Below are 10,933 nucleotides of genomic sequence, written 5' to 3'. Positions count from 1 at the left end.
CTGTGCACTTTCTGTCAGATCTTGGCTAGGGTTAAAAGGTTCAAGCAAATTTTATGTCTTCCCATCACTTTGTTAGGCTGAAAAGATAATATTTTTAGCACTTTTCTAATAATCAACTGAATGTGACATATTTATGCATGGAGTCTCTTGCCTCTGGGCTTATTTAATATGACTTTTAATCCTAAGAATGGTTTTATTATCATCTTTCAGGATTCCACATCCTCGTTAGTTCTGCCTGGCTGTGGAAGGAGAATACAAACGGTAAACTGAAGATTTTCTTAAAAGATTTGGTCAATTAATACTCAACATTTGATTGCAGCTATGACTTTGAAATTTTTAAGGTGATATTGGAAAAATATGACTGTTCTTGGTTTTAGTACTTTTTACCCTGGGTCATAACAAAAGTGGTGACAAATATCAGTATTTAAATCATAGCGATTTTTGTTAGTAACAAATTTAAACACAAATAGTCCTTGCGGTCTTTGATACCTACCCTACTCTAGGGGACGTGTTGTCCTTCAGGTGTCCTCAGGCTGCGTGAGGGACCTGATCTTTCTCCCACCAGCTAATGGGCCCTTTCCTTATCGGTGCGGGTGTGTTCCTGCCCCTTCTGTGAGCAGCCGTGGGGATGAGCATCTATCGCCCCACTTTCCCGTGCTCATAAGCCCCCACAGCACTTTCCACGGTGTGGGTGATTGTAAGTGTGTGCTGGTTACGTAAAACTGCTGGTTCCTCTGCAGGGAACATGGGTTTCATGTTGAGTCTCATTTCTGATCTTGATGGAACATAATACAAGCAGCAGGTCAGGACACACAAAATCGCCCCCTGCCCATCCCCCCACATACGAATATTTGTCACCTGGAAATAAAATCAAGCCAGCAAGGAAGGCTTCCTGGAGAAAATGGGCCTGGCTGTGTCAGGAGATGGGATCTGGGCCTCAGTGCCCCTGTGTACCTTAGAGGGGAGATGTTTTGGGTTGGGTCCAATTAGGTCATATTCTAGACATTGCGTCTACCGACCACAGAAAAATGAATGAAAATACGCCGATTTTAACAAGTTTGAATAATTGGTCAAAGAAAATTAAAAAGGTCTGCATTCGAGATGCTGTTTCATCTTAACTCCACTTAGAACATAGAGGCTAGTGAAACTTGCAATGGAAAAGTGGAACTGTTTTTTTAACCTAATTTGGCTTTTTCGTTTTTTAGAAACGCTAGACAACATGTTTGGTATGTCACCACGTTCAGGTGTAGTTTTGCAAGGTTATTAATCACAGCGTGCTTTGAGAGTGGTGGAGAGGGAGTTGGAATTAAAATAGAAATGCTTAAGTCAACCGAGAGAGCCAAAGGACAAAATGACTCTTTCAAATGGGATTTTTCTTACAGACCTATTTCGATTGCACATGATGTTGAAATGAGGTTTTCATGGAGCTCAAATTATACTAAGAAAAAGACACACAGTAAATCAGAGATAAACGAACCCACTTCCTCCGAAGACACAGTGTAAGTCACAACGGCCATGGTGCTCAGGTCCAGCCACCCCACGCGCAGAGCAGTGAACCTCAGCCAGTGGGTTTGCTCACATTCCTAGAATTTTCACTTCTGGTGGCTTATCGTTTAAGAGGTAATGAAAGGGAAACTTCCAAAGATCAAGAGAAGTATTTCCTTTTTCAGTGAAAGGAAGAAAGGTCTAAGTTTCCTTTACTTTTTTCTTCATCAAAAACAACACAAAACAAAACAGAAACACAATAGAAACCAAACAGAAACAAAATTGAAACAAACAAATCAACACACAGAGAGAACTGTCTTGGATGCAACCACTCCTTCAGTAAATGAAGAAAAGAAAGAAAATAAAAATCCACAAAGACAACACACTCATACAGCAATCTGCATGATCGCAGCAGACCCAGCAGATTACAACCCGGGTTAGCCATGTGTGTGTGATGCATGGGGCTTTCTCGAAAACAAGGAAATCCTGTTCTGCTAAAAAAATTTCCAGTTGCTGTAGTTCTAAGAAATCAAATAGCATTGACTAAAGAAATGCTGCATTATTTTAGTCAAGATCTAAGTTAAAATAGAAAAAACCTTTCGAGCATGATGGGAATTTATAATCTCATTTACCATTTAATTCTCAGATTCTCAAATGTGGCCATTATTTTTAAAACCTCTTAACAAAGTATTTGGCCCACAAATATATTTATTTGTAATCACATCAGTTAATTTTTATCAAAATATTTTTAAGCCATTCCTGAGGGCCAGTTAGCTAGCTAGAAACGTGGACAGTAATGTTATATGTTGAGAAGAACGTCTTGGAAAACTGAATATGAATGATTTGGATGTGGTAATCCTTGGATGTGGTCAATTTTCTTTGAAAATGGCTGCCTTAGTATCTATGGGGTCAGGACATGGTTCTTCCATTTTATGCTAAAATTAATTAAATTTTATCTTTTTTTATCTAGTTATAAAAGTCACAGATTTCTGCAGCTAAAAGTTGTTTCACTACAAGCCTCCGTGTTTTTGGTTCGCAGAGATGCTTATCCGGGCAGTGCCTAGGTGTTCAGATGGAGCTGTTACCGACATAGTTACATCCGCCTTGATTTAGGTTTTGCTAATGAGCGTCCTTGTCATTCATATAATCCAAGTTACTTTACAAAGGAAGTCTGATTTGGAAAAAGGACTCCCAGGCATTCTTTTAAACAATATCATATTTCTGAATGTGAAACCCTCTCATTGAATTTTTTTTCTGTTGTGACTTGCTAACTGACCTCTATATCCGAGTGACTTCTCAGCTGTTTGTGCTTATTGAATAAACCATTTTTGGGAAGAGAACCTTCCTTTGCCTAAAATGGCATTTTTTCCAGAGAAGTGTCTAAGGACCTTCAATTGTTTGTTGTTATTGAGTGAGACACGGCGTGGCAGAATGAGATGGGAGAAGAGAAGGTGGTGAGGGGTGACAGGAGGTGATGGGGGTGACTGAGGATCAGTAACATGAGAAAGTCACGGAAAGGAACCCACAAGGCTGGTTATAGTGTGGAGATAAGACAACGGTCACTTTTAGCTGAAGGGAAGTTGAAAGGGGGATGTGTTATGTGGTGGTATAATATTTTTGAGATATTAACTAGTGACTTTTTTCTCTGTTCCCTCATCCATCCTCACACAAGACAGTGGCTGCCTCTGTGTTCATTGTCTGAGATGAGGAATGAGAATAATAGGAAGCAGAGGGACAGATAACAGCCTTGAGTTGCATGGACTTTGGTTTTCCCAGCCCTAAGGCCAGAAGTCGATTGTGCCAGGTGCCCCAGAAGGAAACCTGGGAGACACAGCCTCTCAGAGAGACGGGAAGAAGGTGTTACGATGGCCATGGGCTGAGGGATAGGGAGGGAGCTGGCCATGGAGGGCTGTGACTGAGGGTCTTCTGGGATGGATTCCTGGTCAGCAGACCAGCCAGCTGGCTGCTTGTTCCTCCTCAGCATCATCTGTGATCCTGGGAATTGTTAAGAGACGCGTTGGAGTCTGGGTTCCAGACTCCAGAGCTGGGGGAAGGGTTTGGCATGGGAAGACAGCTAGATCACTGGTATATGGAACCCAATCAAGTCTTCTCCTCCAACCCACCCCAAAGTAGAACTTCTCTGAAGATTAATAGTTATTCATGGACAATTCTGAATTCCTTAAAGCAAATCACAAGATATTTTATTTTTTCCCACTTTTCATACCCCATTTTCCTCATCTTTGGTTCTTCTTCCAAACTTTATATCTTTTCTTAGAGAAAAACTGCAAATGCCTCCTGATGTAACTCTCCAGGCACTTTTCATCCTATCCCTTTATGATCTTTCAGGAGAAGAATAGCTTATAATTTATCAGAAAGAAGGAAGGTCAGCCATCCTGAGGGGCTGTCACGCTGCTGGAAATCTCAGAAACACGCCCCTCCTGCCTGGCTTAGTCACAGAGCAAGAGGAAGCCATGTTTGGTTCACTTGGCATGTGTAAGTGCTAGGGGCTGCAGCCTGAAGGCATGTGAGGATCCTTGTGTAATAACAAGGCACTGTGGGGATACTTTTACTTCTTGCATCCTGCAGCTTGACTTGAATTTGTTTAAATAACCTCTGAAATGTGTTCTTGCAGTTTATCAGCCTGGTCCCTGAATTAGATTTCTGACGAAAGCTTATATCTACTCTCTGGCTCCATTCACTACTCTCTTTCTATCCCTGACCACTTCGCTTTCCCTCATGAACCTCTCCTCTCTTCCCATGAAGGCTCCTTTAGTGATTCCACCCACTCCCATGGAATTGACTCTCTCCCATATCATTATATCAAACCTCATCTCTTTCTTGAGTTTTTACCCCTTATCAGACATATTCACTTGGGTATGTAACAATTACTTCAAATAGCACTCACCTAATAGAAGACTAGACATCACTGTCTTTCTAAGCTAGTGCTCTCTCCTGAGGCATAGATAGATAGACAGATAGATGGATAGATGGATGGATTGATGGATGAATGGATGGCAGGAAGCATTGATAGATGGATAGATAGATGGATAGATTGGTGGAGGATGGATAAATGGATGCTTGGATTCATGGATGGATGGATGAACAGATAGACAGATGGATGGATAGATAGAATAGATAGGATGGATGGATGGATAGATACATGAATAGATAGACAGAGATACCATGCCTTCTTCTTATTATTTATACATCAAGTTTAACAAGTAACATTGTTGGAGGCTTCTGTTCCTGTGATTCCACAGGGAACTGCTCTCCTCAGGCCAACAATTTTCTCCGTGTTGCTAAATTCAATGTTCACCTATCCAGAATTACTTTGTTTGAACTTTCAGGAGCATTTCACATAGTTGACCATACATTTACACTTGAGACCCTTTATTTCCTGATTTTCCTTCTACTTTCCTGGCTACTTCTTCTGAGTCTATTTTGCTGGCTCTTCTTCATCTTCTCAAACTCTGGATGTTAGGAAGATAGATTCTTGATCCCCCTTTCTTCTCTAACAGCTTTCTCCTCCCAGGTAACCTCATTCAGATGTATGGCTCTGAAAAACATCTTTATGCAGATGAATTGTTGTTTGACTTTCTAGTCAAGACTCCTCTTCTGAGCTCCAGACTCAAGAATTCATTGCATACTTGACATCTTTACTGGGCTAATAGATTGCACAAATTTAGTATGGACAAAAGAAAAACGCTCAAGCTAAATAAGTAAGTAAATAAATAAATGGATAAAGAAGCAGAAAACAATACTTCTCTAGTCCCCTCTCCCCCAGGAAACAGCCCACCATCACTTTAGTTGATCAGGCTCCAAACTTACAAGCCATTCTTAATTTCTCACTTCATCTTATTGCCATATCTGATCAGTTACCATTTCCTGTTGAGTCTGCTAAATCTTCCCACCTTTCTCCATCTCCACCACTGGCATCCCAGTCTAATTTCCACCATCCTGTAAAAACGCTTAGCATAGTGCCTCAAATTGAACAAGTGCTAAATAGCTACTTGTTGACCACATAAAGGTATAAGTAAATAGATAAATGAATGCTATTTAAGCTTGAGGAAGCCTCTAAAGTTCATCAGGATAGTCTGTTATCCAACATATAACCCAGCGAGACGAGTTGTTTATAAACAATATGTTTGACTTTGGTAAATGATGTTTTCTAGGTCACAAAGCTGGCTAGAGAGAGTCAGGAGAAGGACAGTGGAAAATACCTGGCTTTCTTCAGAACCTACTGGAACATCTTGAATGGTTTGGTCATTGCACTTTATATAAGTATGTGGAGAAATTGCAGAAAACCCACGAGGGGAGCAAATTTGATCAAAGGTGTGGAAAGTAGAGTCTTCAGAAGAAGAGGAAAGGAGGCAGAAGTGAAGGGTCAGGCAGGACTGAAGTGTGATTGCTCAGGACCTGCCTGGACCAGGGCTGGGGGGAGTTGGAGTAGAGGCGGCTGATGGTTGTTGTGAATAATGGGCTCAAGTACACAAGAGCTGATGCAACTGAAATTAGACCAAAAAAAAAAAAATGCATGACTGTGTTGGTGAAACCCCACAAAGACCCTCAGAACTAGACTCTACCCCTCCCTTCTCAGCATGCAAACTGAAGCTCTGAGAGTTCAGGGCCCCTCAGGGGACCCGCCTACTAGCAGAAAGAACCCAGAGTCAGTGCTTCTTGGTCGCTTTCCTCGGAGGTTGATAATTAAGAAGACACTGACATTATACCAACACAAGACAACAGACCAGGGCATGATCTGCCTTGAGTAATTCAGACATTTCTGAGCCTGGTGCTTTTGAGAGCTCTTTCAGCCTGGTGCTTCAAAAATGTTGCCTTTGGCAGGTTAGCGGGAAGAAGGATGGGGCAGGAGAGCCAAGGTAGTGGAGGTGAGGACAGGACACAGGCAGCAGCTGCATCTTAGAGCTCCACACTTCAGTGAAATACCAGCTTGCAGGGACAGTGTCTCCACCACCCTGCTCCTCTCCTCCCCTCCTCGTGCTTCCCCACACCTCCCAGCCCCACCCGCCCCGTGTGGTGGCTTCTTGCTGCACCAGTGTCCCCCTCCATCATTGCACTGCATCTCTAGTCCAGGACTCAACAGTCCCCTCCATCTTTAGAGACTGTGAGCTTCCTGAGGCAGAGCTTGAGATCCTACTTTCACCTCTGGCACCCATGGTCACACACAGTACTTGATCAACAAATCTCTCCCTTGGTCGACTTGTTTGTCCTGGGGAATTTTCTTTTCCCCTGGTCTTCCCATTGTTCTTTTAGTCCCTCTTGCTGCCAAGGGATGAGAAAGTCAATGGCAAGAGGATGGAGTGACCTCTGGCCTGTGATTACAACCCCAGCTTCCTTCCATTACACAACCTGCCTTTCTTAGGCAGTTGTGGCCCCGAGAGGTGATGTGAAGTAGAACTAGTTTTCCTGCAGGAGTCTGTGCAAATCAACTGCTCGACCCTAATCTCTTTAGTTTTCTGTTAACAGTCTTTGTTTCTCCTTTACCTATGTGTTTTTTGTTGAGGCAGCCCCAAATCTCTTTTGGAAGCAGAGGTGTACAAATAACTAATAAGGAAATATTTGAGGCCATATATGTACAATCGTGTCACTATAAAATCACTGTAATTTTTTTAGAGTTTAATTGTCAATTTTTCCTCCTAAACCAATGTTCTACCTAAAGTTATATTCCAGACAAAATTTGCTTCTGCAAATTTGGAAGCACTTTTCAATAACCATTATAGCACAAGATATGCATTTTAAAAAAGAAATGAAATGTTAGGATAGATTCTTTTGCAGTTTTGCACAGATGTGCTTTGCAATGAGCAGTGGCCTGCATTTCATCGTGCATCTTTAAAGGAAGTGGTTTTGTTAGAATAATTTCAGGAAAAAAAAAAAAAAGCTCTTGCTCTAAATAATTACCAGCATTTTTGCGGTTCGAAATGGAAACTACAAATATTTTTATGACTGCCTTGGTAATAGTATCAGTTTCTTTGTGTTATGAATTATATCAAACATCCAAGATAGCATGTGCTATTCTGGGAAACGTGAATTATCTATATTTAGCTAAAAATAGATAATTCTCTCCCCTGACCCTAATCGCCATTTACAGTACACATTTTTCCATACATAGCTCATTTTAATAGGGGGATTATAACACCATAAACACCAGCGGTTTTCTTTAATTACTATCCTATATTTTGAATGAGCTCCTATTAAGAAAATGTCTTTTTTCTCTGGTCTGCTAAAATATTTACAATCATTGGTTAAACTTAAACCATTAAGTGGGGGAGATAATAATAGTTTTAATTTTAGTTTCAGGAAAAAACAATGAATGATGGCACCGACTGTGGCTGGTAATTGGCCAGTTGGGTTTTACAGCTAGAATTCCCTTTCCTTCTGGCTTTCATAATTCCAGTGTTTATTTTTCTGTAGGTGAAAGTTAGTGATGCATGCTGAGATGTTTGGTTTGGATGGTGGATTTCAAGCCGTTATGTATAGACCAGCTTGGTTTATCTTGCAGACAAGGAGCTGGGGAGATGTCCTTTCCTAATCTAGTTAAAGGCGGGGGAGACGCCGGGAGGAAGTGCTCTGGCCACAGGGGCCCTGGGCTATGTGCGGCCCTGACACACAAACCTCATGGCCAGCCACAAGGAGAGCAGTAGGAAGGGAGACCAGGAACAGTTTTGGTCTGATTTATGTAAAAGTGGAGGTCTTCTTAGTGTCTCAAGGAAATTCTGCCTAGAAAACCAGAAACAGCTAGATAAATCCTTGAGAACCACAGCAGAGGCTAGAAACTGTTTTTGCTGGGTTGTAGAGTTGTGTTACTTCTCTTTCAGCCTCCTGCATTTAGAAAAGAGCCAACAGCTGGCAGGAACCTCCTGTCAACTTGTCTATGGGCAGATGACCGTGATATACAGGAAGGGGCCAGGCAGTGCACTGAATGAAAGGCTACTGTGACATTTTATTGTCCCTATTTCTCAAAGCCTGGAGTTGGGAAGAACTAAGGCTGTAAGGGGGGATGGTCCCCGGAACAGAGATCCACCTGGACAGGACCTCCTGCCCCGAAACCAGCGGCTCCACAAACGCCTCCAGCAGATCGCCTTCACGTGACTTAGAAAAGTAAACATTTGTTCCTTTTCTTTATCTATTTACCCTAATTAATGATCCATTCTAGCTGTCTTGGATTCTAACATTAATGCATTTGCTCCTCTTGAGAATGGCTTTCAGAGTTAGTTACTTTTATGGGCAAAGTCTCTCCATTACAAATAAAACCTAACTCCATGGTTCTATCCCATTGCTGTGTGGTGGCAGGAGTCTGGGGCTTTGCTGGAGGACCTGCACCCACTCTCTGGGATTTGGCCACAAAACAAAACCAAAAGAGCAGCTAATTCATAGCGGACTAACCACAGAACCTGCTTTTCCTTTTTCTTTCCTTTCTCTTTCTTTTTCTTTTTTTGACCCAGAGGGAGAAGAGCCATGTCCTAATACTGCAGTTACTCATTCTTTTCTTTTTTCTCAATCAGAATTTCTTCGTTTTAAGTTCTAGTTAAAATTTATTGTTTCTGGTGGAGTTTCTTGGGATTTTAGGGAGGCAGGTTGGTGAGGACAGTTGAAGGGTTACTTACAAACACTATCAAAATGTGTAGAATTTTGTTCATGGCAATCAAGAAGAATGCCCTAATATATACAGAGCCACAGAACAGGAGCAGATTATTAAAAAGTGAGGAAATACAGCTAATCTGCAAATATGCAGAAAACTGTTCAAAGTTGTCTTAGTCAGGGTTCTCCAGAGAAATGGAACCAAAAGGATGTGTATGTGTACGTATGTGTGGGTGTGTAGATTGATAGATAGATAGACAGTGAGATAGATTGATAGATAGATAGACATATAGATAGGTAGATAGAGAGATAGAGAGACTGATAGACAGACAGACAGACAGACAGAGACAGACAGACAGATAGATAGATAATAGATAGATTCATTATGAGGAATCAGCTCATGTGATTATGAAGGCTTGCAAGTCCCAAGATCTGCAAGTGAGTCTGGAAGCTGGAGACTCAGGTGAGTCAATGGTGTAGCTCCTGTCCAAAGGCCATCAGGCAGGAGGAATTCACTCTTACTTGGAGGAGGGTCAGCTTTTTGTTGTATTCAGGCCTTTGACTAAAAAGACGAGTTCAACCCACATTAAGAAAGGCAATCTGCTACACTCAGTCTATCGGGCCCAATGTTCACTTCATCCAAAAAATGCTCTCACAGAAACACCTAGAATCATGTTTGACCAAATAGCGAGGAACCCTGTGGCCTAGTCAGGTTGACACATAAAATTAACTGTCACACATTGCTCAAAAGACTCATATTAAAAAGTAATAATATTTCTTTTTTTAACCTTTAATTTATAATTAAAAATTGAGTGCTCAGAACCATTGCTGGTGTGAGTATAAATAAGTACAAGCCTTATTTACTTGAGAAAATTATTTATTTACTTGAGAAAGCAAATTGACAAGAATCTTAAATATCCATAACCTTTGATTCAGTCTTCCTACTTTGGGGAATCTTTCTAAGATAATAATCTCAACACATGTGGAAAAATGAGATGTATACCAAAACCTTTATCATGCTGTATTTATACTAGTAATAAAAATAAAGGAAATGATCTAATTTTTAAACAGTATAAAAATGAATAATTGTAGCGTGACACATCTAGGCAAGAAAACAGCAAAAATTCATTAAAATCTGTGTAAAGTTTCCAACAATGTGAAATGTGCTCATGTTAGGTGAAAAAGCATGGTATTATAATTACTGTATAAAATATGTATAAAAAAGACTAACAATATCCCCAAAATATTAGCAAGTAGTTATTTGGTGACAGTAAATCTATAGCTGCCCCTATTTTATCTTTGACATGTTTTTATTTAAGAAAAGAACTTAATTTGACGATTCAGCTCAGTTCAACTTTCTGTTTCTTGTTTTACTACTAAAATAATATTAATAGCATAAATCATGTTTTAAGTTTAGAGAATGTTAAATAGATGGGATAAAAAAAATTTCCTTACAAAGTTTGTTTGAAGCAGACTCAAACTGTTATTCTCTGATTATTTCATTTGGTAAATATTTTTGGACCATTTTCTGCAAATGAGGTACTAGTCAAGAGGCCTTGTCCACCAAGAACGAAATAGCCCTGTAGATCTTTGCTTCATGTTGTTAATCCATGTATTGGGCCTTTACACATAAATATATGTCAGAATATAAAGCTTAGGTTAGCAACATAGGGTAACAAACATCCCTTACTCAAAATGTTTACTTGCCCAAATGGAGAATATAATAAAAGATACTGCAAAGTATAAAGTTTATGTTGCAAACGCTAAATCAATTTTTTTATTATTAGCTTAGCTTTAATATTCTCCTGGACACAATCTTTTTGAAATAGCAATATTTAATAATGCACATCTC

Source organism: Ceratotherium simum, chromosome 32 (genome assembly GCF_057802395.1).
Source record: "Ceratotherium simum simum isolate JZ-2026a chromosome 32, ASM5780239v1, whole genome shotgun sequence".
Taxonomy (NCBI): domain Eukaryota; kingdom Metazoa; phylum Chordata; class Mammalia; order Perissodactyla; family Rhinocerotidae; genus Ceratotherium; species Ceratotherium simum.
Note: the sequence above shows the minus strand (reverse complement) of the source record.